Source organism: Tympanuchus pallidicinctus, unplaced genomic scaffold (assembly GCF_026119805.1).
Source record: "Tympanuchus pallidicinctus isolate F22 unplaced genomic scaffold, pur_lepc_1.0 scaffold26, whole genome shotgun sequence".
NCBI classification, from domain to species: Eukaryota; Metazoa; Chordata; class Aves; order Galliformes; family Phasianidae; genus Tympanuchus; species Tympanuchus pallidicinctus.
The window spans coordinates 6,201,490-6,227,975 of NW_026294743.1; the positions used below are offsets into that span (position 1 = coordinate 6,201,490).

The 26,486-nt window shown below is 35.6% G+C and overlaps 1 long non-coding RNA gene across 3 annotated transcripts in view; it reads right to left on the reverse strand.

The window, feature by feature from the left end:
- Positions 1–973: 973 nt before the first annotated feature.
- The window catches only part of LOC128084286 (uncharacterized), a 62,792-nt gene continuing 37,279 nt past the window's right edge, over positions 974–26,486 (reverse strand). For 2 of the 3 annotated variants that reach the window (XR_008208434.1, XR_008208433.1), the window contains exons 4-6: positions 13,723–13,860; positions 10,312–10,400; positions 7,469–8,965 (exon numbers count right to left, since the gene is read on the reverse strand). This is a non-coding gene — a long non-coding RNA (uncharacterized LOC128084286). Of the gene's footprint in view, positions 1,332–7,468; positions 8,966–10,311; positions 10,401–13,722; positions 13,861–26,486 lie in introns of those variants that run through there. The other variant, XR_008208435.1, reaches the window with a different exon arrangement.

Consider the following 26,486-nt stretch of genomic DNA (forward strand, 5'->3'; position numbering starts at 1 on the left):
TACATATACATAAATATATAAAATATATTATGCATAATATATATATATATTATACATATACATAAATATATATAATAAATGCATATACATAAATATATAAATATATTATATACATATACATAAATATATAAATATATATCAAAGCACTATTTTCTCAAATTCCTCATGGGATGTTCATTCAGAACACTTTGCATAGTTCCTCATAATGACCTTCTGTCTGGTTAAAAAGAGAAAAAAAAAATCAGTTAATTTGAATATTTTCTTACTGAAATCGTACTTCCATGAAAATACTTCATAAACATTTTCACTATTTTACTTCAACATTTCTATTCATTTTTTTTCATACTGAAACTAAAATCCATTTCTCTGATTTTATTATCTGTTCCTTTGTCTGCTAACTGAGGAGGACATGGTGAGCAGCATTTTGTTTCTATATAATTGTCATGAAGGACATGAGCAGCATACTCACTCATCTGTGATACAGCATTTGCTCTCTAGATACAAAAACATGTTTTCAGTAAAATATCTACTTTGCTAGGAATTGAAAGTCCATAATGTTTTAGCATATATTTCATAGTTTGAATTGGAAAATGCACCATTCATAGTCTGAGAATTTCTGAAAGCAATTAAATGTTAAACTCACTTTTTAAATGCTTAAAATATATCTTTTTTTGTTTGCTGAAGCTGTTTTGTGTGCTATTTAAACACCAGATTCTTGACATCTTTCTCTTCTTTTACAAAAGAATTCAACACAAAAGAGGCTCCAGTCATCATTCCTCCAAATTTAAAAAGAATATAAAAATATATATATTAAAAAAAAACAACAGCACTCACTTGTAAATGGATTTTAGATTTGTAATTATTATTTTTTTTTTTAATAAATGTGATAAAATATTTTCCTCCTTTAGAAATACTCAGAGATTTTATTTCAATGTTTGACAACAGAGGTAAAATGTTTTGTTCTTACCAGGAGCTTTTAATTGATCTTTTCAAGCTTATTTTCAGTTTTTGTTTTAAAAATATAGCTATTGAAGTTATTTCTGTAGCCATAAGACTTGAAGAAATCATCAAAGATGAAAGAATACAAGTAACACATTCGGATAACTTCTGTGAAGTTTTCTTTGTCAGAATCCTCTAATAATTTTTACTGCAGTTCTTCTAGCTTGTGATAATACAGTGTATGTCTCTATTCTTTTCAAACTCAGAAAGATGTCCATTTTGAAGTCACAGTTCATATTACGACATCATAATCCAGTTTTTTTATAATTCCTCTCTGTGATCCGTGTGGCAACATTATGACACTGTATATTTGAAAAGAGCAGCTTGAAGACCTGCAAAGTAATTTGCTGTTATGTCAAGTGGCTTCTCTAACAATGTCCTAAAACTAAACGAGATCATTTTACACTGCCCATGCAAAGCACATACACTGGAATTTAGAAATGCATAAAAAAGCCCAAACACAAATTCTTCTTTCTAGGTTTCCTTAAGTGTGCCTTAAAGAAATCTAAATGTAAGACTAATGCTAACATTTAGCCTTTCAATTGCAACTATGGTTTTTTAGGATACAACAAATTGTCATTGTGATGGTGTTCTGTTTCCAGAACTAGAAAGTAGATAGAGAAAACAACCACTGTAAAACATTGAATGAATTCTTCAATTAGATCTTTATCACTGAACAATGACCTTCACATGAATACTCTTATAAATCTTTACTTTCAGGCAAAGCAATGCTACCCATCTTGTATACTGCATTCTTCACACACCAGGAGCCAAAATAGTACAAAAATTAAATACACAAAGTAATAACTGTAGAATATGATAGATCATTCACATAGACAGAACATAAATGTTTTATTGTGGGTACAGCAAATGTATATAACATGGCCTCCATATGCTATCCTTCCTCCTGTTCTTTGAGTCAGTTACTAGAAAAAGAGTCTCTTTCTCTGAGTGCAGAAAAGCAAAGATATAACAAATACTTAAGATTATTTGTCCTATTTCAGTGCAAATGACTTATGCATTAAATGGAGAAAAAAGCAATTGGTTGCATTCTTCTGTAAAGCCTGTCATTTGTACAAGTTCAGTTCTGTAGAAGCTGAAGTTGAGCATTAGGTGGAGTTATTAATTGGAGAATTTAGAGTATTGGCATTAGATTCAGATGAATTTTTAACTGATCCAAAGAGATTTCTTCCAAGCGCTTTTCTCCTTAGATCCTGGATAGAATTTAGAAGCATTATACTGTGATAATTCTAAGACATCCACATCTTTAAAAAATGCAGCAATGCCTTCATGACCATGCTTCTTCAGAAACAAACAAAATAGACAGCACAAACTCTTTTGTTTTTGTTTCTGAAATAAAACAATGTTACAGTGAAGAAGCATGGTAATTATTCCAATTAATTTTATAGAGCAAGGGATTTTATTTTTTTTAAATTACCAATCAGTGTGAAGATCAAGGAAGAAACACCCCTCCGGAAACAAATACATTTTGAGAAACAGCAGGAAAATACTGGAGCATTTCCACACAATTATTTGAAATACTTTCTGTATTGTCAAAGATCAGCTTACAACAAAGAGGCTCAAAAGTGATTCTTACAGAAAACCTGGCTGGAAAATACTGAGAATTATTTAAAAAAAAAATGCAGAAGAAGAAAGAAGAAGAAAGAAAAGGCATAATAGATATTTTCTAAGTCAATGGAAGCCTGATGAGAAACACAATTAAAATCTAGTAAAATGAAATCTCTGTAATATTTATTAAAAATAATTCAGCTAAACAAACTCAAATCATTTCTCACACAGTCACTTTCAGAACACCAAATCATAATTCAAAATCAGATAATTAGAATATACTTACTCAGATTATGCTTATGCATCACTATTATACAAATCCTCTTGATCCAGAAGCTTTACAAGTATTTTTGACCCTCTAGCTTAAAAGAAAACCCATTTTTTGACAGCTTCAGTTAAGGAATTCATGAAATTGATTGTATGCCGTTCTATATACAGTAGTCAGTTGGGAGTCAAATGCCTATCCACATAGTTCATAATGGTTTACTATCGCAGTTCAATAAACAAAGAAATTATACAAGAGAGGTAGATATTCCGTATGAACACTATTTCAGTACAACAGACACGAAGGACTTGAATCAGTAAGGATGCCATCATAGTTTCACAAGGAGTTTGAGATGAGTAGCAGCACAAGCAGTACTCAAGGAAACACACACTGCTCCTGATACTAGGCAAAGTAACAGTGTATGTGAGTACATGTAAGGCCAGAATCATGCTAATCCTCTTCCTAACTTAACTTCGAATGAAGAAAAGGCACTCAGAACTACATCCGGATCAGGAGTTTGGAACGTAGAGGGGACAGCTATAAAGCGATGCATCTACACATAATTGCATTTAGAAAGAGGTTTACAGAGGTAAAAATTATTAGCAAATGAAGAAAAAATAAAAGCAAAACTGAACAATGAAGAAGCTGTTTTACACTTACTAACAACTTCACGGCCCTGACTGACTGCAAAAATTTCTTAACATCCTCTACTGTATTATTTATCCAAATTTAGTATAAAAAACACACAGGCACACTTTTTTCAGACTGCAATCAACCATGAGGAAAGACTTGAATCTGGAGAACTAAACAAGTAGACTTTTTCCAAATTTGTGTGGATAGTTTTATTAATGCCGCTGTAGATCCATTATGCTAATCCAGTTTAGAAGTTAATACAACATTTTAGGAACTTGACTTCTGAGATTCATGCCTTTGCTTATTTACTCATTAAATTGTGAAAAGTTATCTTGCATGAGACATAAACTGAACTCAGTTTCTTCTCGACTTCTGTGGAACCTGGCCAGTTGATGTCAATCAGAAGCCAATCAATGCAAATTTGCATAGTACACCAAAGTAAACAATGGCTGCTTAGAGTTTAGGTTTTTCAGTCTCCTCTACATCAAGGACTACAGCCTTTAAAAGTAGCTGCTCGAACTATACAACTTAACTTATTATCATTTTAACCCATGGCCTCTGTGTCAATATATGACTTCAGAACTTTCGTGACTGATGTTTGACAAAGTCCTGTTTAGAGAAATCAAGTTGCCAAAATTCAGAAACAGAAGATATTTGTTAACTGCAGATCTCAGCCTATCATGAGATGGGAATTAATTGATTGATGGCTTAAAATGGAAAACGCCTATCTGAATCATTACGTATAATGCAGCAATAAATATAATCCTATTGCAAAGAATTGGTTTATGCATGGAGCCTTCTTAGGTATTATCTTATAGAATACAGTTCAGTTAACAAATTTACATATTTCTATAAAGCATGACATGCTGTTTCTGTATTTAAATTTTTGAGAATCATGGCTAAAGGTGATCTGAACAAACAGTTGAGAACTAGAGCAGTAATTACTGGAACCAAAGAGCTGTGGAATGATTAGGGATAAATAAAATAAGTCAGTTTCTGGTAGAAAATGTCACAAAGTTTCTTAAGAAGAATTTTAAATTAATTGAGATTGCAGTATTATAGGGATTAATGATCCATTAACGTCTATCATTTATAATCATAATTAAGTTTACTACTTCAAGTTATGTAAAATAGTAGTATATTTGATACAACATCATGAAGATGTAGTACCAAACTATTTCATTTAACTATTCATTATCAGCAGGAACACTAAGCTTCCTTGCTACCTTGTTAAGTAACAGCCTTCAGGACTTATAGTTCTGCCTCTTCCCTGCCCTTTCTATAATCATGTATTCAATTATAATCCATGAATAATGAATAAAGCATATAACCCTTAGGGTGTAAAGCCCACTCTTACGGTCTTTTCCTTTTTAAAATAGCATCTAAATTAATCTTCACTTCTCCACTTCTAAACCTTCACCAACACAGCAGCCCCAGCTGTTCTCCATGTGAAGCTAACATATCTTTCATGTGGGTCATACAGACTCTGGTGCTCATTTCTTCTACAATTGCTAAGTGATCAAGATTATGATGCCAGAACAGAGATTGATAAGTGTACTGGACAAAAAAATTATCTCATGCAGGTACAAATAAGTTACAAAGCAAAAACAAACAAACAAACAAACAAGAAAATAAAATACAAGTTTTCTTGTCCACTCATCCACTTGCATTCTCTTAAAAACATTGCCAAGGCTTTCTGGGATCTTTGCAGTGGCTGGGAGGAGCAGTGGCCTGGCTATTTGTTGTATTTGTCTGTTTGCTTTTGACTTGTTTTTTAATATTTTTATTTCATCCTCCAAATGCACTTAACTGTGATGTTCACTTAATGCCCAGTGCTCAATCCTCCTGAATCTTCCTGTATCCTTGACTGTAACAAGTAGGGATTATCGACTGCAAGAATAACTTACTCTGTTATGTGAAGAAGCAAATGGAGGTACATAGTAACACATAACATAATATCTTCTTTTGGATTTCACTCTCAAAAGTGAGGAAACACTACCATTAAAAGTTTTGTTTGGCTGATGTTGACTTCAGCACAACCTTCAGAAGCAAAGCAAGTGCTCAGGCCCATCAAGGATAGCAGCAGAAATATGCTAGCGATATTTGTATACCTTCAAAAACAGGACTTGATAATGTATTACAATAAGTATAATTTTCCGTGGGACAGTAGCATTCACATTTCTGACTCAGCTACCATGATCTGATGTTTGGACAGGATCACATTACCATTGCCTCTGGTAATACAGTTCACACAGTTCAAGTATGCATATATTTTTATAGTAATACTTGAATTATCTCATAAGAATAATTCCTGTAGTCTTCAAGGAAAGTAAAGCTAATGAAAATGAACTGGCTGTAGATGACTTAAAAGTAATCTGGGGAAAAAAAAAAAAAAATCACAAATAAATCCCTTGATTTGCTTATGAAAAAGAAACCAAGATACTTCTGAAGTTTAGAAACTGTATTTCATTTGTAGAATTCCTCAAAAATGCAGTACCTAATCTGACCTGTTGTGTGACTAACATTAACATATGATTTGCATGCAGATCCTTGTTCTGATTCAGCAAGCCTGAATTCAGACATGCCTTTAAAAAAGCAAACTTCAACTACGTTGAATTTACAAATCTAAAAAATGTATCTTGAATTTCCAAAGAGATTGTTATTTCTAGAAGATTCTGGAATTACTGTTTTTCATCTTGAATAGAAATCCTGCTATATCAACTTCTGCTGATTTTGCCTGCTTTACTATCACAGGTGACAGACATATCAGTTGTGCAGAAGAACATTCTTTTAAATGCTTCCAGACATTATAATTCTTGTATATCTTTTGTACTGCATTCGACAGTGCAACTACCTTCTAAAATGAAATTCCACTGTCTAAGTATTACTTTAACAATTTAGTTCATGACGTATTTACAGATTTCATTCAGGCCCTCAGTCTGATGATGATGCTTCTTCAAGACCAACATTAAGTGACAATAACTTCACATTATTTCTCTCTCTCCTGTTGCATAACATAGAAGGTTGCAGACAGCTTACTTGAACACTTGGGTTTTTTTAAATCTGATATAATTTCATAGCCATCATATTTTAGACATTAGCCTTACATTCTCCAGAAATTGGATGTCTAACCATCAAAAAAATAAGACAGACATGAATCAATACTGATGGAACAGAGGTTTTTGTTGCATATGCATCTAGTTTCATCTTGTTATTGCAGCAAGACTCACCACTTTTCTCCTGCCACCTTCAGTCACTTGTACTTTTTCCTCTAAACTGCTAGTTTAGAGATAGTAGAAAGTTTTGTTTCTCCTCAGGAGAACAGCAATAAAAAAGCAAAATAAAAATCTTGTTAAGTATCATTCTTCTTGTTTCTATTGTGCTAAGTCACTCTCCACTTCAGAAAAAGCAACAATTATCTTTTCCCAATATCTCATCATTCACGTATTTAAAAAGCAACATATTTCAGATGAGAAATACCCTGGGCACAGCTGGTCGGTGCTGTCATGCAACAATTTACTACGTACCAGAGATACAGCACCATTTTTGCTGCTCTGAAGCTAATCAACAGATGTGCCCAACAGCACAGTTTCCCTAGGAACAGGATTTTCACTAATGAGCAGGAATATTGGTGTGATGCCATGTCCCTTTTTCTCTGAACCTCTATTGCAGAGAACACAATCGGTAAAAAATGGATGAATCTGTGATGTCCTTAAGTTCCAGCAATTTCTATTTGCCAATAAGCAGCATTAAGGCAATGAGCTTTAATTTTCTCTAAATCATGAAGCAAATCAGACTGGTCAATGGCCAATTTTCCAACAAGAGGAGCATGACAGTAGCTAAAAGGTAGCCAGCTCCACCACAGTATGCTGCACTATGCTAGACTTGATACACAGTTACAAAAGCAAACCAAAAGTTTTAAAATTTCCACTAAGACATAATACCTACTAAAAAAAAAAAAAACAACAACAACAACAAAAAACCAACTCCTCAATAAAAAAAAAACAAAAAAACCACACAAGCATCTCTGAGCTTTAATAGAAAACTAAATGCAACTGATGCATTTTACTAGTTCTAAATTACATTTACAGCACTTTTGACTTTTAGACAATATTTGTCTACGGTTTTAAGAACTTAGGAATAGAAAAAGAATGAAATTAATTCTAAGTTACCCTGGGAAGTCTTGCTGGAAGATGAGTGGGGTGAGAAACAATTGACTTATTACAGAGCTTGAAAGAGGGAATTATCACTAAGTTGCCAAAATTTGTGGGCTCACCAGTGCCTACAGGCAATTTATCATAATCCTATTTAAACTCAATATAGATAAATTTGAAGTTATTTCTTTCTTATACAAAGCTAAAAATCAATGGAATTTTGAACTAAATTAATGAAATTGCCCATAGAGGAAGTCGCACAGTTTTAACCAAACACTAAAACTGTTATCAACAAAAGCAATGCACGTGAAAACAATGCTGTATAAATAGAGACTTGTTTGATCAGTTTGTTTTCAATCTGTTCTACTTCCAAATATGTGGTTGAGGACCTGAATGCTATCCTGCTCTTTGAAGTGATTTTGCAACAACTCATTGACATTCATAAGGACATAATTAGACCTCTGCTACTGATTACTTCAGCCTATGCATGTTCTGAAGTACGCTCCCAGTAACCTAACACAATCCTCATTTCTTAAAATAACTGGCTAAAAAATGGATAAACTGTGACTGCACACATCATGTTTATCCACAGTGAAACCTCTGAAATTTCACCTGTAACTAAATTAGGCTGTTAAAATCTAATTGCATTTTGAACGACTATTGCTTATTGGGCTGAATTCTTACAAAGGCTGCCAATCCAGTCCTCCCTCTCCTGATCTACAGCTTTGTATTTCTTCATGCATATATCAAAGTTTGCAGTTTCCAGGAAATCATCATAGATGATGGAATGGTGCAGTAGTGTCCTCTCATTACCTAATTTCCATCCCATATGGCTTGGCAGTAAAGCTCCTCCAGGTCCCGCTGTTATATAGGAGCTTCATTTGAATTACTTCCATTCCAGGTTTCTGGACCCCTTCCTGCCCTTCTTTCCTACACATAATGCCTTCTCCAGACTTTTGTTCTCACTATACTTTACCCCACTGAAGCATAATGGCAATAGCTTCAACACTAATGAGACAGGATGAACAGATGTGGGAGAAAGAGCCACTTGCTGTATGACTAGTAGCCTAAGTTCAGAACAGAGACACAGAATTTACAGTACACTCCAATTTGTGGTGGATGCTCCCAGCAGTTACTTCTCATACCCTTAGGTCTCTGTGAGTAAGTCTGCATTAGAGTGCATCAAGCCAATAGTTCTCATCACTGAGCATGAATTTCTTAGTGCTTTAATTAATTCACCCACAGCATGAGCATCACTGTGTTCGATGCAAAGTCATTCTTGAAGAATTTGGGCAGATAATTACCATCATGAAACAAAGACTAGTGGACTGCCAGAAGCAGTGGTCTAGAAGAACATGGGAAAACAGAAAGGCAGAACATTACCAAGACAGGCAAATTTAATTTCAATTCTTCCTTGCAGATGCGATCATCACAGAAAAGATTGTGTGCATATGGATACGTACACTTTTTACTTTGATAAATGGTTTTGTATATATATATATGTATATATATATATATTTTTTTTTTTCATAGAAAGATATACGTACTATTCATATAAAATTATCTTTAGTAATTTTCATGAGCTTCCCAAAGTCTGTGGGTTGAAAAATGTTTCTTTCCTGTTTTAAGCTTCACCTGGACTTCTCTGCAAAAAAATGCTTCCAATCATAAATTTATTTGTTGGCTTAAGAACACTTTGGGCAGAAAGAAAAAGGGAAGTCATAGTTTTCAATTCCTTTGTTTCTGAAAAACTGGTCTATGTACTCTATGCAGCAAGATCACAAAATCTCAAAATTAAATCACAGCAATAAAATACATAGACACATATCTGACTTGCCCAATAAACGTGCTGTTCCAGATAAATGGGAAATGTGTACAGTCTATTGGAAGGTTTCCTAAATATGAATGGCTTTTTTCCCCTTCTCTCTGAAATCTATAGTAGGACATAGCCTTCAAGCTAGTTCTTGTCACATATCTGCAAGCCCTTTTCCTTTCCTGAATTTCAAGTTTTCCTAATGTCAGGCCAAAGTACTGCAAGCTTTTTGAATTGGACTGCACTTCACATTCAAGCAAATTCCATGTCTTAACAGTGCACTTTTCTAGTACAAGGGATGTTCCAGAAATAATGCTTCCTATTTTATTATGTTGGCTCATGATATCAGAGGCAGATATTTGAAACATAGCAGTAGAAGCTGAACCTTCTCACCAATATTCCATTACATTTTGTTGCTGTGGGACCAGTAGCAGCAGAGGGGTAGTCTGACAAAATGGCATCTAACATGGAAGTGTGTAGGAATCAAAGGGTAGAACTGAATTCCTTCACGCAGAAAAAATTGCACCCACTGATATTCATTGACACTTGATAAGTGTTTATGGAGACCAAACAGTGGATGCAGACACAGTGAGCTGGTGGATAGTACATTTCAGCAGTGGTGACAGTGGGTCACCTCCACCTGGTGCAAATTTTTACGAGCATGGCACACAGATTCTTGTTTGTCTCTGGAGGCATAGCTAATAGTGGTGACTGCATTGAAAACTCGTTTAGTTGCTGAGAATTTGCTCCATTAAATACTGCTGTTGTGCTCTTCATTTTTGTTGCAGATTCCATGGAAATAAATAGGAAGCATTACTTCTGGAGCAATCTCTAAAGACGTTAATATTGCAACAACAACATTCCATTCCCACACCTACCAGAAAAGTTGTTGGTTGAAGCCAGTGATTTATGTATGTTTAGTCAAAGATCTTGCTCAAATCTTGAACGCAGAACAAAGCATAAAAAGCTAAAAAAGTTAAAAGTTAAATTAGATAAATATTACATAGACCATTATCAAGAAACATAACCATAACAGAACACATTAAAATTTTAATTTACAGCATTATTTCAGTCAAATCTTTGTATTGAGACTCAACAGTAGAAAGCTGATGAAAAAAAACGACACCTTAGATCTCAGCTTCAGATTAAATACTTGCACACTGTATATCTTAAGTTAGCATTAACTAGCAGGATATTTAAGAGTATCATCTTCTTTCTGAGGTTTTCTTCTTTGCACAGAAAACTATTTACTGAATGTGTGCCAACCTGATTGCAGGCCAGCTACTGGGACCTCATCTGGAATGTGCTAATTGGAAGGGAACTTGTATACAAGTGTCCCAAAACCCAAATGACTGCCTTGATCAGCAGGCTATGTAATTAGGGTTCTATTTCTGCATTTTCATGATAATTTGGAATTTAGTGGTGCAGTGTTCTCTCCAATAAAGAACAAAAATAAATGTGGGAAACACAATATTGTATCACATGTGGATTCTTTTTTTTCCAGACAAATCTATCCACATTTGCCATTCTGTTGCTTTCAAAATCTTTACTTTTCTTGAAAAATACTCTTGCTTCACTTTCAAAGAACTAGGGCAACATTTTCACCTCGAAGAAATCCAGATATTTATCAGAGAAAGACGAAAAAAATAAAATAGTCACAAACAAAAATGGAGTCTGACTATCATGAGATTTTTAAGACGCTTCTCACAGAAAAATATCCACACAATTTTTGAAATGGTGGATCCTTCAAAAGGTCTGCCATTTCTGATTCACAGTGACAGATTCATGCAGTCTCTTTCTTGCGTTCATTGCTACAGCATAACTGAAAAATGTCTTGGGTTAGAAAGTATCACAAAGATCATCAGGTTCCAACCCCTCTGCCACAGGTGGGGTTGCCAACCACTAGTTCAAGTACCAGATCAAAGCCCAGGATCCATTCAACCAGGCCTTGAACACCTCCAGGGACAGGGCATTTACAACCTCTCTGGAAAGACTGTTCCAACCCCTCACCATCCTCTCAGTGAAAATCACTATCCTGTCAGTGAAAAATCCCAAATACATTTCTAAATAAGGAAAAACAAGTGTCATCTGCCAATTAGCAGAAGTTCTGCTTTACTAGCAATCCATTTTATTCTCTCATAGAGCCCCAGATGTAGGCTGCTCACTTTATTTTGTATTTTTCTCATACCATTTCAACTTAGTTTTATGCACTTCCTTACAATCCTCTATAAAGCTGCTGCAGCCTGTTCACATACTGCACAGTATATATGTGATACGATGGCTTCTGCTGGTGTTCCAGAGGTATTTGTTATTGTCATCATCTCAACACACTGTGCTGTTAATGCAAGCAGTCAACCATTGTTTTTCATGTACATAAATTGTATGCCTAGAGACACCTACTATTATTATTTAATAAAATGACTCTAAAGATAATAATATCTTACATTTATACAAATCTCCCTTCAGCCAAGAATCTAAAAATACTTTGCAAACATATTATTTATATTTTTTTAACTCGAATGTAATGCTACAGATTGTTCTACCTGACACTGAAAAGCAACTACTTGTAGCATGAAATATAACCACTTAACAGTGCAAAGCAGTGCAAAAACAATTTGAATGTGCCTATATGACTGTATCCGTTATAGAAGACAGCATCACAATCATCCGAGTGCAGAAGCGCAGCACAATGACATTAGGAGTTAACAATACAGACCAATATGCTGTGTAACTCTACCAAGAAAATAAGGCTACATCTTTGCTGAACCACAGAAGTAGGTATAAAGGGAAGTCTGAAGCACTGTTTGTAGAAATGGATGAAAGGAACCCAAGAATTATAAAGAGCAGCGTTTAAGGTGCTTAGATGTATTTATACTTACGATTAGATCCAAAAAGCCTAAGCATTCAAACAAGAACAACAAAGCTTGAGTTTTGAGGTCAGTCAAGGAGGCTGGTGAGTAGCTTAGCAAAAAAAAAAAAAAAAAAAAAAAAAAAAAAAAAAAGCAAATGGAAAATATTTTTCTTTTCTCTTTCTAGTTCCCAACTAGAAGAACACCCTTATGCTGAGATAACTTGTTCTCTATTCATTTTTGTGGTCAAACCAGTCTAATGGTTTATGGTAAGTGTATGATTTCCTACATTCACATAATCAGACATACCCCTTACAGGTATTTTAATTTAAAGAGTGAAACTCCATGACAACAACAAGAAACACAATTTCTTTTATAAAAGTGATGTAGTTGAACTGGGAAGAGAAAAGAGTAGAGGTCACGTTATTTCCACAAAACACTATGCAGCAAAGTCACTTGTCTATACTCATCCTCATTTACAGTCATGACTTATTTCTTGATGGGATTTTTGGGATTCAAAGAAAGGACTCCTATTTCTATCTGTACAGTGCCATACTGCATCTTTGAAGATGCTGCTCACCTACGAAATAAATATGGGACTTTGTAAGTTTAATTGTTAAATTAATTTGCAATGCTTTCCACCCAAGCCCCTTCTGCATCTAACCAATAGTAAAAAAAAATATTTTTCTAGATAAAAGAAATTCCAATTAGGACCCTTGAAGTTCTATATACATAAAGGACAGCATATGACACTAAGTTTGTCTCAGTCTGTTTTGATGGAAAAGGTTGTTACAGTATTGGCCCTGTTCTTATCTCTTCAAGACAGTAGCCCAAATTCTCCCCTGTTACAGAAGTCCAATCTCACATTTATTTCAGTGGGTTTCAGTAAAGTAACTGAAAAAAGAATTTGGCCCATAATCACTGACTTTATCATACAACTAGTAAGTGCTTGGCTAAGATTAGATTTCAAGATAGGCCAAGGGGATAATTCAAGGACTTGAGAATCTTTACTGACACCAAAGGCTTCTGCCTTCTGGGAAAACACAAAACCAAGTGCACTTATGGCACTTCCTTGAATGGAGGGAAATTATTAACTAAAATACTAAAAGGTGCTACTCAATCTACTACAATAGGACAAATAAAAGGAGATATTTACGTTCTAGAAAAGAATTCAGCTTTTCATTTTCTAATATTTCCAAAATTTAAATCAAGTTAGGCCTGATTGCCTTCATGACTGGATAGTTTCTTTTGTGGGTCACTGTGTTGTATTAGAAAATCCGTTAGTAAGATACGTGATGAGACTTTTTGGAAATTTGATTTGTTGACTACTGCAACACAAGCAGACTCTTAGAGCCCCATGACCTTCAACACCAAGAGACAGTAAGTTCAAATGCTTTTTGATGATTGAGGATGTAGACTAGTAACCTTATTTCCACTTACCGGTCTTCTTCATTCAACTGAACTCAGGCTTCAAAGTTAGCAAGTCTTGATCCCCAAAAGCAGAAGTCAGTAAGTAAATAAGTAGAAATAACTTGAGTGGATTCCACAGCGATGCTGCTGCTTGCTGCTGACTTAGTGCTTGAGAAAAACAAAACAATAAAATTCTACAGAAAAGGAAGTCAAACACTTCTTCAGTTTGAATTTCCTAGATTCTTTAGTTGTACTTTACCACTTGGTTCAAGTTACTAAATACTACAAGACCAGAAAACCAATTATAATTTGTATTTAGCCTCAATTCAAAGGATAAGAAAGATCATAAGTAGATTGCCAGATTTTAGAAAGATTATTAACATAGCAGATAAACTTACTCAATGAGTAAAACAAGGCCTTGCCAAAAAACCCTAGAAGTCCTAATATAAAGGTATGTGGGAAATTATAAACAGAAGGTTAAACTACAGTCATTTTTCTAATAAAAGTATACTTTATGTCCATAAAAAAATAGAGAAAACACTGAAATCACAGAGAATTAAAATAACTGCCAAGAGTGGCCACTTGTGCAAGCTTTTAGGTAGCAGTTTTTAGTCCTAAATCATAATCCCAGAAAAAAACTCTACCCCAGATATAGGCTGCTTACAATGTTGTTGGAACCTTAAATCTTGCAGAAACCAAAGCCCTGCTTGCCTCACTGCTCTCCAGAGAAGGACTGGGGCTCCATGATCATCCTGACAGCCAAAAGCCTCTTGCTCTCCACTTAATTTACTTCACGCCATACAACACACCTGATACGCCTTTAATAAGAAAACCAGTATGGCCATTAGAGATACCACATGCCAACTTGTTTGTTACTGTCCCTCAGTCAGAGGTGAGCATCTTCTCAGAAGGATGTATCAAAGCTAATTTATAATCAAGCAATTCAGATTAAGTCCTTCATCAGCAGCAGCATAAGGTGAGCCCACAACTTTGCAATCTGGGTAATACACAGACTGCAGTGGAAGCAGCAGCAATCAGAAGAGTAACAAGACCCTGATGGTGTTCTCATTCACCATAACCACTATCCATACAAAAATAAATCAGCAACAAAAAGCTCCAGCTGTTTCTGTTGCCATCTTTAAGTTATGCCATCATAAGCTGCAAACAAAGACACATAATATCCACCGCTCTCCCTGTGACTTACACTTTTTCTTTACCTTTCCTTCCTTTCTTCTCTAAGCTGAGATCTACTTAGTTAAAAGCATACAGGTGCTAAGTATCATGCAGAGGAAAAATATTTCTGCATCATTCTTAACTCAGAAACCTCCCAGAAGTGCAAAGATGCCATGTACCCTATGACAGATTTTGATTTTTTTTTTTCTCTCTCGGATGATTTAGACTTTTTTTTTCCCCAACTGGTTGAAAAGCATAATAAATCTATTTATTTGCAAATTATGTGATGCGAGTCTGAAAGCAATCCTTGAAAAATCTCCTCCAAAATAAAACCATTCCAGCTCATCCCTGTATGTAACATCAGAGTTGCTGCACAATTACAGGGAACTACACTCTGCCAACACTGTTTAATTGAGAACCTCTCTTTTTCTGGCTCTGCTACCATTGGACAGCTCGTGTTCCCACTGCTTTGCCTCCATCTGTGCTAACAACAGAATCCTTTTTGATTAAAATGTTCATAAGTTATATTGTGAAAAATCACTTTAACTGTGCACTTCCTTCACTTTGAAATGATTTCCCCCCTTACGTACGCAAAATCTAAGCAACTGATACCTACACATCTATGCTACTTTATTTCAATGAGAGGGAAAGAATTTAGACCTTTTATTTAAAAAGTTTTTCAAGCAAGGAGAAACTTGAGCTCTGGCATAGGAAGAAATGCAAAAGACTAATAATCGCACATGGAGAAAAAAGGCATAACTTTCTTCAATAAAAAATAAATACTCTAAAATGAGAATCACTAAAAATCTGCTTAAATAAGACATTGAAACTACTATATTTCATGCAGATATATCAGAATATTTGGTTTTCCCACAAAGACAACTTTCTTTCATTTTGATTTTTAAGTAGGAAAAGTATAACATGTCAAGAATTCTTGTTTTCCTGGGTTCTCAGTGCAACTGACCCTTGGACTGTCATTTGATTTTGTAATGAAAATATACAGTCTTCAAAGCCACAATTAGCTATCTTTTGCAGGAGATAGAAATATTTATTTTGCCATAGCAAAGACCATAGAATTTGTTTCCTAATTAAAGGAGGAAGGATAAAAATGCAACATATTGAAGTAGGGATTAATAGGGAAATTACCAGAGGAAATTAAGATAAATTACTAATTAATTAGACTGTAATTAGGAGATAATTAAGTAAATTAAGGAATTTAGGATGTACATTATATGTTCTACCTAAACAATAGTTGTAGTTCAACATCTAATGTCATTAAACACTTCTGTAATTGTCAGTGCCCCATTTCAGTTTTTGAAGTATTTCAGTTTGTATTTTCAGGCGAACCTCAAGCCTAAAACACACCTTTATGTTAAAAAAGACTGGAATCAAATAAAAAGTTCAAGTGCTATGTTTCTTGAGAACTAGATGAAGTTTTGGCAATGATACACTTTCTGCACTGAAAACAAAACTGAGTCTGAGTCCTGGCTCGAAGTTCCTTTAGAAAGAGGAACAATTATTTTTTTTATCAGTCTTGCCAGGATGCAGAAAATACTAATACATAAGACAGAGATAAAGAAAAAAGCATCAGGATACCTGGCATTTTCAAAGACCAGATTGTGTTCACACTTGAATTGTGTTTTGGGGATAGACTCAGACTAGTCCTTCCTTTACCTGCCTTGCTTTACCTACTCATTTATTCAGGAAGGTTTACTTAACAGACTGACAGAAAGTGTGGTAGGCGGGTTTCAAAGGTACTGCAAAAATGGAAGAATTTTCTCTTTCTCACTAATGACTAAACATTTACTAATAAAATAAGTTGTTGTTTGTTTTGACTAGTCTCTAGAGTTCCACTGCCACTCAGATCTAACATTTACTTCGCATATGCATTATTTAGTACTACACAGTTCAATCCAGGTACAGTTAGAATAGGCATTATATACAGTTCAGAGCTCGTGTGTCTAAGCCAAACACTGTTTTATATCAAGTTCTTACCCTTTTGCAAAATATAGTCCTCTGGCCATGAAGTGGGAAAAAGTTCGTTTGTTACAACTGCAAGACATTTTACTTTAACTATTACAAAGCAATCCATTTTCCAACACTCTTAAACAGGATTCAAATTATTGGGCTTAAATTAGACCTTCTGTCTATTATTTCCATCTGATATGAATTCTTCTTAGAATGAAGCCACAGAGCTAAAGCCTGATTAAAAATGAAAAACGAGCACGCGCTGCTTTCTCTATGATAAAACACCTTTCTCTTCAATGAGTTTAAACTTGCAATTACATTTGAAGACTGATGTCAGATAACTGCTGAGCCTTCGTTCAGGCAGGAAGAAATATCTTCATATTCTATATGTATTGCATGGAGCTGTAAGGCCAGCATCATGAAAATGTCTCTGTTCCTGATGAAGTAGTTTATGGGATGTTTCTTGGCACAGTCCTTAGAAAGGAGTCCCCAGTCATTTTCACAAAGAAGTGAACACAATTGTTTTCCATTTGTTCTACATTTTTGTCTCCTCTCTTTCATCACAAATACATCAGAATATATAAACATACATAAATAAGTAATCTTTTGTTTACATGGTATTAATTATCTAGCTGGAAAGCACACTTGTCATACAAATCTATATAGGAGCTATGGGAGTCAGCCACTAGAACATGATCATCCTCTAAATAAATATAACTACACAGCAATAAACAGCAGCCACATGCAATAAAGTAGAATAGGAGGAGTAGAATAGTATGTTCAATTGTAAATCACTGCGCATGGAAATTTAGGCAGGCATAATACAATTACCCAAATGGAGGTCAAATGCAATTTCACAGGGTGAGTAGCAGCCTATGACCATGTATCTGTTTAATTTTTTTTAATTCCAGAATGACCCATTCATTATTTAACATTTGGAAGTATCTTTGATTTTTCATATGCTATTCTGATGAATGCTATTAATTCATTCAGTAGACAATTGCAATTTGCATAATCATTACGAGGAATATTTTACTTACAAAGTTTGGAGTTTTTTCATTCTGATCCCCACACTTGAACTAAAAAGGAAAGGACCCGAAGTGAACAGAGAATACTAATCATATTACTTAGCTGAAATCGCCTCAAAACATGATCTACCTTTATAACCTGGAATATAAAAGTTTGCTGGAGTGAAGCAGTAATATAAAATATAAGTAATAGTGATGACATTACATTTATTTTTCTATTTAAAAAATATATCTATAAGGAAAAAATCAGAAGGAATTATTGCTGATAAATGATCCATCATCTATTAAAAAAAATCAGCTTCAGGTTTTAGTCTTTAAATTTATACCAACAACCTCAGCAAGAGTTGTGCTTTGAGATTACTCTCAAGCTATGATCTCACAAAGATCTTGTTTAAGCCTTCCTTCATGCTTCGCTCTATTTCTTAATATTTGCTTGCTTCATTTTAATTTATTGATATTCAAAGTTTTATTTTTCTTCTTTCCCTTAAAGATTTTGACCCTGTAGTACAAGCAAGAACAAATCACTCAGGAAAACAGCCAGACTCTTTGAAAATGTGAAATTTCATCACTGTGTAGATTCAGAGCCAAAACTCCAGGCAGAGGTGCTGGCCTCCATTTTACCACTCAGACACTGCTGCTAACAAACCAACATTGAAAAAATTAGTTACATTGCTTCTCTGCTAGCTTTCAAAAACTTTTTTTTTTTTTTTTTTTAAACAAAGAAACATAGAGGAGCTATTGAACTGATTAGTCTCTCTTTCAAAGGTCTTATATTTATACCTGAATCATAGTACCCAAAGAGCATGCTCCACACAAGTAGTTTTCACTTGCAAAATGTAATGCTTATCATAGAAAATGACATAAATGGTTCACTACCTTAAAAACCTTTAGTACTATCCCATAAATACAGCATTTCATTAACAAGACACTAGGTTGGATCAATGTGAGCTCTTTCTGACAGTTCTGCTATATACCTGTCTCGTTTTGTTAGCTTAATGAACTTGTTCCCAGCACAATCCCACAAGTGGAGCATGCTGTTCACTTGAGGAAAAAAAAAAAAAAAAAGTAATTCAGCTGATACAGATTTTAGAGTCACTCATCTATGCAACACTGAATGACTTTTTTGGCCAAGGATCAGCAATGAGCAGCAGACTGAAGCAATTGTTTTTCTGCTGCAATGCTTTTCCCTTGTGAGAACTGGAAACAATTTTAAAATGCCACTCAGTATCATTAGTTTAAAAAGTTCTTTGAAGAAGAGCTCACTATGGTTAACAGCTATTCCATGGGTAGAGACATACATGCCATACCCTAGAAAAACAATTAGGACAGGAAGAGGATATACAGATGTGTCTGGTCGCATTGTCTGATGAGCCATGTAGGCAGACTTTTCCAGAATTTAAGGTGTTTTTTTTTTTTTTCTACATGGAGACTGACAACATCACTGGAGTCACAAGTCTACAAGCAAGATCTGAGCTTGGCAGCTCCCACACTGAAACTATAGGGTAAAATATATGTTTTCTGCAAGCAGCCCTGTTGTTCAAGGAACTGACCAAGTTGGCCTCAGTCCAGTAGAGCACTTAGAGGACCACTGGGACTCCTGACATGTCGACAGCTAAACACATATCTCAGGTCTTTGCTGAAGTGGTGTCTGAGTACCCAAGCATCTCAGAACCCTGATTACATACCAGACTATGGGCTTGATTGTCATGTTTGCTGGTAAAGGATGAGTACTTGCTAATAGCACTAACTGTGCTGATCTATACAGAAGAATATACGGTAATCCAGCAAAATATCACAGCAATCATTCACTGAAGTTAATGAATGCTTTACTAGTTGTATTTCGTATTATTTCCCTTTTATTATTTTAAATTTCTTGGGTTTTTTGTTGTTGTTGTTGTTGTTGTTTTTTTTTTTAAAATTTAAAAGATTCTGCAAATTGCATTGGTTAGTAATTGCATAGCAAGTCTTTGGCAACTGAAGAAGGAGAAGTTTGATCTCTGAAGCACATATACCATATCTAAAAACTCACGGCTGCCTTTTGTCCTGTGGGTTTTTTTCTTTTTTTTTTTTTTCTTTTTTTTTTCTGTTGTTTTTTTGTTGTTGTTTTTGTTGGTTTTTTGTTTGTTTGTTTTGTTTCAAAGGGGGCTTGATGATACATGGACTTAGACGATGTTGCAAAGAAGAAAAAGAAAACTCTGGATACTGAGTTGGTCTCACTCTTAGCTACTTAGAGTGGCTAGCTTATTTGGATCCTAGACTTTCCCGTGAAGCTGATACTGATGTAGTTAGGATGAAGCAAGCACACAGATCCAAAGTTTGCTTAAGTTTTGATTAATAATGAACTACCTCCAGTTTTGAATATGCTTTAAGATTTTACAGATTTTAATCTCTGAAATACATTTTGAATCTTTACACTGAAAAGTATGTGCACTTGAGCCTTGATTATCTTAAAGAATATTTACCAATGTTGAAAATGATAATAGACTTATGTGACAATTTATTAACATGTGCTTGGGCTTAAGTGATACAGGAGAATGATTTTTGATAACCGCAGGAGCAGAGGTCTCATATTATTTATCCTGAAATTTCTAAAGCTCTGAGGGAATCCTCCTGATACACAGACAAGACAAATCCACACAGAAACATTTTCCCACTCACATTGGCTTATTATTATTGTAATTATTATTTATTTTAGAGCATTCGTCAAATCACTGGCATTTTGTACTAGGCTTTCCTATAAGACAAATAGGTAGAACTCTCAAGTTAAAAAAGCTGTGTAATAGCAGCACACTTTTATCTTGATGCTGATAATTTCCTAGGACTCAACCATAGAAGAGATGCAATGGGTTGGTGGTCTGGATAAAAACGATGAGAAACAGCAGATTTCATAACAGCATTGAAACAGCGAACATAATTGGTCTCTTAATTTCAGACAATGTTTCCCCTGAAAATCAGGCAAAATGACCATTCCTCTACCACATGTTTAAGGATAAAATTCTACCAAAAAAATCACTCTGCAAGTATGACAAATGTTTTTAGCCTCCTGCTCTATGGTCTCCTTTTCCTGTTGTTGTCTAAGATATGGAGAGAGCTTTTATTCTGAAGGCCTTGTATGTTTGCAGAAATTTGCTCTCTTGGTTTCCCTCCTACATACCAGTCTGCTACTTTATCATGAAATCACTGTTAATTTTCCTTCCACTTGTGTTTTTTAAAGGGTCTCCTCTAATTCCACTGTCTTGAAATAGATGAGATTGCCTCTCATTTCTATGCTAATGATCCAAAAACTAATTTTTCAGTCCTGTTGGCTCTTATATCAGCCTGCCCCATTAAGATCCTTATATAGATATTAGCCAAATATATATATATGTTTGTGTGTGTGACAAAATGAATAAATAATTTTCCAGTATCAAAACCACAGTTCGTTCACAAAGACTCTGCTTATGTAAGTTTGTTATAATACCATTAGAGGATTTGCATCTAGTTCTCTACTTCAATAATTTCCCTTCATCTATATCTTTAAAGGCATAAGTAACCATGAAGTTTGAAGAGTTCAGGCTCTTTTTTCTTGTCTTTTTTAAGTGTAACTTTCAAATGTAACCAACGTATGGAGCCGATATTTAATTTTTATAGAAGACTGATTGACTTTCCATTTTATCCCTCAGCCCCACACCCTCCTTCAGTCATATACCTAGCTTCCCCACTACCACTGCCCTTCTGTGCATATCAATAAGAATTAGGAAACAGTCCTGAAAAATGCCTTCTAGAAGAAATTCATGCCTATCAGAAGAAAAATGTAAGATTAAACAAAAAATAACAGGACAAAAATGTTTCATTATGTTAAATGTAATTATACTACATAAAATGTAGTATCATCACATGTACATATACTATATGTCTGTGAGACAGTTTATTGACAGATGCTCCATCAAGCCGACAGCCATTTCTCTAAATGGCTTGCATATAAAAATGAATTCAGTTTTAATTCCTTCATCTAGTGATAGTTTCTACCAAAAGACATGGTAATTTTTATTTTATTTTTAAATCTTGGCCTAATAATAGAAATTATTATAAAATTAGTTCTAAAAATAGAAATTATTTCTGAAAGTACAGTACTTGGGTGGGTTTTATTACTTCGTCACTGTCTGCTGATACTAATGATGGAAGAGCACGCCACTGAATTACAGAAGAGGGAAAGCAAATCACTACACATGCTTTTTATCCTGAAGAAACAAAATGAGGGAGAGGGCAGAGGTAAGAAGGGAAGAAAGCCCATATGAGATATACTGCCAGGCCATACCATCATCCTTCCCTTCTCTACTTCCTTCTCTTCCATTATTCCCTACCAGGTCTCAACTACTGTGAAGAGACATGTCTCCCCCTTGATCCACAGTCTCACCAGTATATCATCTTAATTACTATTTTCAATTTTAAAAAAGAAGGAAAGAAAGCATGGTAAACAGTAAACTGTAACTTTCATTTCCTCCTATAAAAAATGTAAAAGCTTAATAAAAATTTTTCATTCTGCTCCAGAGCCCTGAAACTAAATCATTGATTTCATAATGTTTAAATTTTAATTAAAACTAAACTCTCGCAAAACAAATTAGAAATACATAAATATTGTGTGTTAAGAATACCAAAGGATTTTTCTGACACGGTACCATGCCAGTCCCCCTGTCTCTGTGGATGCTATGCAGTACATAAATGTGTTTTGAGGTTTCCTCAGTCCTAGCTTCAGCTCATGATCAAAGGAGCTTGTCAAATACATGTCACAAAATTGTCACCACGTTAAAAATTAGTATATATTTTTTTCCTTAATTGGACAAGGTTATTACCATCTAAAACTACTAAATGTTCCAGAATACACTGGAGACTGCATGCCAACAAGAAAGTCCTGCTGCCCTGAGTGCCCTGATTAGCAGTTCCCTATGGCCAGCTTCGTGACACAGTTACCGCCCTGCTGGGTGTTGCTGCACGCACCATGGCTCTTCAGCCTCCCCTCTGATAAATGCCAGGAGAGTCTGCCATGAGTATAATGAAAACACTTTTTCTTTACAGTCCATTCGTCAAGTTTCCAGTCTTATTTACATGATGCAAAAAAAAAAAAACCCTGAAGATTTTTTTAACTGTAAAAATGTTTTCACTGGCATGAGTATCTCACAAATTGCGTGTAGAGTGATTTAAGGTTTTGATCTACTTTGAAGAATTAGAAGGGAAAATGCTAGAAAAGTTATAAAGATTGTCTTATAAATTAGAAGAATGCTTACAGGACTCGAGTAGGGCTGTAAACCGCTACACACAAGCAGCAGCTTTATGGACCTATTTCTGATACAAAAAATTGACCACAAACCCGTATATTTCCTTAAACACCAGCAGCAATCAGAAAAGTTGGGCATGCTTAGAAAACTTTGTAGGTTTAAACATATGGAAATTTTACATTTATTGCATTGGTTTGCTTTGTTGCTATAATCTGGATACATGCAAATTGAATTTTGGTTGAAGATCTATCTGTAAACCCACAGTATAAAATAACTGTCAACTGAATATTTCTCTAAACGATACCAACAGAGAAACAGCAAAAATATCTTCAGCATCAACTGCTACAAGAAGATCCTGTGTTTTTAATTGCTGAAGCTTTTTCTCATGTCTGTAGCGATGGCTCACTCAGTCCCCACTAGTTACTTGAGAGTATTTACTATGCGTTTATTGTTTAAAAAAAACATTTTAAAATGTTTTAAAAAGTCGTTAAAAAAAAAAAAAACAAACAACAAAACAAACTTAAACTATTTCCAAGACTACATTAGGGTGTGAAATTATTTTAAATATGAAAACTGTTTTGTAGACAGATCTTTCAAATGCTTTAGCATCTCTCCTGAGAGGGATTTGGGGATATTGGTTCATGAAAGACTCAGCATGAGCCAGCAATATGTGCTTGCAGCCCAGAATGCCAAAAGTATCCTGGGTTGCAAGCGGAGAAGTGTGATCAACAGGATGAGAGAAGTGATTCTGCCCACCTACTTTGTTCTTGTGAGACCCCACTTGGAGTACAGTTCTGGGGCCTCCAGCACAAGGAGGACACCAAGCAGTTGGAGCAGGTCCAGAGGAGATCTATAAAGATGATTAGAGGGCTGTGGAACACCTCCCCTTCAGGGACAGGCTGAGAGAGCTTGGGGTCTTCAGCATGGAGAAGAGAAGGCTCTGGGGCAGCCTTGTAGAAGCATTCCAGTACCTGAAATGGGACAACAGGAAAGCTGCAGAAGGACTTTTTATGAGGGCATATTACGACAGGATGGGGAAAAATGGCCTTAAAATAGAAAAGAATGGATTTAGACTAGATATTATGAAGAAATTCTTTACTGTGAGGGTGGTGATACACTGGAATAGGATCCCCATTGAGGTTGTGGATGCTCCTCTCTGAAGGTGATCAAGGCCAGGCTGGATGGGGCTGTGAGCAACCTATTACAGTAGGAGGTATCCCTGACAATAGCAGGGGAGTTGGAACTACACAGTTTTAAAGGTCCTTTCCAATTGAAACTACTCCAGTTTTACAGCACAGATGTGAAACTTCTGGGACTGTCTCTTGCCCATCTGCTGGATACAGAAAAAAAGGGAATGCTAAAACAATCCTAAGGCTTTGATCATACTTTGCATATGCTCAGAATTTTGGTAGATGAATTCTTTAAAAAGCTCATCTGAGCTGACCTGCTCCAAACCAGGACTGCACAGACTGCAGCAGTTTAGCTGTAACTGCTGCAGCTAGATGCCACTGTGGCACAAAGCACTGTAGCTGAAAGCAGAGTTTCTCTGCTTCCCTGCTCGTTCCCTGCCGGGCACACAGGAGGAAGCTGGAAGCAACCAGGCTTACAGACAAGCTCATGTTTTCTGCACGGGAAGTCCAGAGTTCTGCTTCAAGAGGAGGCTAAACTTACACACAGGGATGGAATAAGAGAAGGAATTAGGCTCGAGAGAATACATAAGCAAGGACTGTGGTGAAAGGCTTCAAAATAAAATGAGCAGAAGATGAACAGTGGCACAAATGATTTCATACTGCAAGACAGGAGAAAACAAGTCTGAATCCATAACTGTTGTTTCTCCTGAGTTTGGAATGAAAACTAAGTAATTTGGTGTTAAAACACTTGTCTCCTGACAATTCACTGCATTAATGACAGAGATACCTTCTAGATTTTGATTTGACACAATCATTTTCCAGAATATCTGAATTCACAAAAACTGAATGAAAACTGGGAATTTGAGTAGAGAAAAAGCCAAAGCTACAGACAAAAGTCCTTCCCAAAGCAATCCTGGTAAAAGTGACTTTTGTCACTTGCTTTGCTCTTCTGCTCCTGAAAAACATAACCTTTATAGTATTGAGCTGCGTAACGTTTACATGATCAACTTAAATGAGTAATAGAAGAGTTGAACCCAATATGGTGAAGTTCGGAGAAGCTCACTCCATATAGAGATCTACACCAATAAGGCACAGAGTATCACCACCAAAATCAGAAATCACACAAGACAACTTCTGTGAAACATAGGCTATCATAAAGACATCTGAAAAGTATCTGAAAAGCTTTCTTTACAGTATGCAAAGCAGCGTTAGCCTGTGACAAACGAGCCCCTGAAGAGAAATTAAACATCTTGGTTTAGAGCTGCTTGACCGAAGGAGAGAGCTCTCATTTGTAGCCATTCCATAGCAGTATTCTTTCACTTGTCCTCAAACACAGTATTCCTTATTGACACTTATTTACATAGTTTCAGCCCTAATTCCCATAGAGAGAAATGTAAACACGACACAAATACCACCACGTCAATTTTCAGAAACTGAAGAGACGTATTCTGATGATTTCTGTTGAATTGTAACTTCCAACACTGCTCTAAAAATCTAGGAGAATGACTCTGTGAATACCCCTTCTGCACAAGCAGTTTTACAGAAGGCACCTCAGAAGTTACCAACAACTCCCCCAGCACAAACTGGGACTTCATCTGAAGGAAAACAAAATATTGCCCTGTACTTACTTACAAACAAATCGAAAAGTCACAGCCAACACAAGTTAATATACCCTCTCCTCCTTCTGCCATCTCACAGCATCCAGCCTAGCCTGTTTCATGCACTTCAAGAAAAGCAGAAGCCTCAGAGCTGGACCAGACAGGCACACAGCTTGTTGTCTGTCAGCTGGAGGCACTAAGGCTGCTGCTTGGCCAGGGGGACAGAGCCCTTGCCTCTCGTCAATAGCTCCAGCATCACTCACAGAATCTGTTTCCAAGTAAGGGTGTTGCCCATTTAGAACCTCACAGCACAGAAGGTGGAGGTTGGGGAAGGAGGTATTGACTCTGTGACATTTATGTTAGGGAGGAAAAAAACAAAAACAAGCACATGCAAAAAGAATCACATACATAGATATCACAGCCAGAGTACCACATCCTTGAGAAGCAGGAGAAACAGATTCATTTCCCTGCTGCAGCCTGGACAATGCAGAGATGTTGCATTTTCCATATTCTGGACAAAGCCAGGAAAACACATTTGCTGACCACTGCTCTGCTCTCATATTGTAGTACAATCCCTCAGAAATAAGGCTGACTAACAGCATTGAACAGAAATGATCTTCCGTGAAAAAAACTCTATTTGAT